Source organism: Mastomys coucha, unplaced genomic scaffold, assembly GCF_008632895.1.
Source record: "Mastomys coucha isolate ucsf_1 unplaced genomic scaffold, UCSF_Mcou_1 pScaffold18, whole genome shotgun sequence".
In the NCBI taxonomy this organism is placed as follows: domain Eukaryota; kingdom Metazoa; phylum Chordata; class Mammalia; order Rodentia; family Muridae; genus Mastomys; species Mastomys coucha.
In genome coordinates this window covers 85647341-85649304 of record NW_022196900.1, presented here as the reverse complement: position 1 = coordinate 85649304, position 1964 = coordinate 85647341, and the positions used below count along the sequence as shown (strand labels likewise).

Genomic DNA, 1964 nt, shown 5'->3' with positions numbered 1-1964 from the left:
CTCTGTAAACCAGGCTGGCCTCGAACTCAGAAATCCGTCTGCCTCTGCCTCCCAAGTGCTGGGATTAAAGATGAGCATAGTCTTATTGATAAACATTATGCATATATATGTATATGCACAGACACACACAGAGACCACAGAGACAGGTGGTTACAAATGTAAATACAAACAAATCAGTGGTACTCTGCTACCCTGAGTGCGACAGTCACAATGCTAACTAAATTCACGGAAAGTACACATTCCAACATGAAAACAGACTCAGGAACATGGACACATGTTCAACACATGATTATACTAGCCAGAGACCACCCAGATGTTTAGGATGGAGTGTATATGTCACATCTACCTATACAAATACAAATGCATATTAATGCTCACAGTTACATACAGATGCACAGGCATGCGTCTTTCAAGGTCACACAGAAACAGATAAACAAGGAGACAGAGAAAGGCAAGGAAAAATGTGGGTATAGGTGAGTCGGGATGTGACTCCTAGCTCTGCAGATTAATGCTCCTTGAATATGGGTCAGTCAACTGATTTCAGGGGACTTTAGTTTCCCCATTGGTAAATGGATATTACAGAAGTGCCTTGTGGAATTATTTTGTGGATGAAGTGAAACCCCACATGAAAGCGGCACAGTGCGTTGTACACACTGAGCACTTAGTAAAACGATGCTGCTCTTATTTTCAGCTCCCTAAGTTCAGAGATACAGTTAGTTCGATACGTGTGCAGGTAATCGTCAAGAGAGAGGCGATACACAAACATGTGACACTCACGGGGTGGTGGCTGGTGGGCCCAGCAGCAGCAGGGTCCTGCCTGTCTGGAGGCCAGCCCCTACTCTCCCAGTTCCTCTGCAGGCCTCCTTGAGATGCAGGCAGCTGGGCTGGGAGATTCCCGGACCCGCCTACCCAACCTGGACCATCGGAGCCTTTCCCAGAGCGCTCAGGGCGGGGCGGCTCAGCAGGTCTCCCTGGTCTCTTGGAGGGGTGGAGCGGGCAGGCCGCGCGCCAGGCCCCGCCCCTCCTCTGGCCCCACCCCCGGTATGACCATTGGCCGCAGTGCTAGGGGGCGTGGCCGGACTGGGGCTGGGGGCGCCCGCGGTGGCCGCCCGCGCGTCTCGCTGCCTCCCTCCCGGGGCTGCGGGCCCGGCGGCCGGGCTGGCTGGGCCGCGCTTGGGTGCTTGTGCCGGCTCCCGCACTCACCATGGGCAACTCACACCACAAGAGGAAGGCCCCCAGCGCCCCCCGGACCCGCAGCTTCTGGCGCTTCGGGCGATCGGCGAAGCGGCCCGCAGGTAGGGGTGGGGGCGGGGCAGGCGGGGAGGAGGGTCCCTGCAGTCGCCGCCGGTGCTGCGCTGCGCTGTCCCCTCCCGGGGCCTGGTGGGCGTGAGAGTGGGGGGGCCGGGAATCCGCTCAGATCCCACCCCTCACATGCTTACGGACACACACGTACCCACTCACACCCGCGGGCGGGCACGCGTACATTTTCACATCTTTCACACAACACCCATTCCCATGTATGTCGGTGCAGAGACCAAAACCGCATACACAGTCACTCCCACACACTGGCACCCGGACACAGATCCTGAGGCACAGGTACATACATATACCTGTGCATACGGTTTACATGGCCACATGAGCTCCACCCACGCTAAGGTTGACACACAGGCGCACATATGAGTCATGTAGGTACAGTTGTCCAGTGTCTCAGGCACCTAGCTGTACACAGGGTCATAGGCAGATTCTAAGGCGCTGTGTATAATACACATGGACGTGCATACACAACACACACACACTTGTTCTCCAAACCTTTACCCCCAACAGTCTGAAAGTTTGCAGGAGGGAGGGAAAACAAAAGGTAGGGGGAAGAAGCAGGAAACCAGGCTGGGGACCTCCCCCGTGCGCGAGCGGGAGTCCAACTGGTTCCCCGAATCCACCCCCACCGTGCCACTGCACCTTCTCTC

General features: G+C 56.2%; 1 long non-coding RNA gene across 1 annotated transcript in view; it reads right to left on the bottom strand.

Annotated features, from left to right (window-relative positions):
• Nucleotides 1-1039, bottom strand: part of LOC116096697 — a 7032-nt gene extending 5993 nt beyond the window's left edge. Inside the window, exon 1 of the long non-coding RNA XR_004121083.1 lies at nt 778-1039. This is a non-coding gene — a long non-coding RNA (uncharacterized LOC116096697). The remainder of the gene's footprint in view (nt 1-777) is intronic.
• Between the last annotated feature and the right edge of the window lie 925 nt (nt 1040-1964).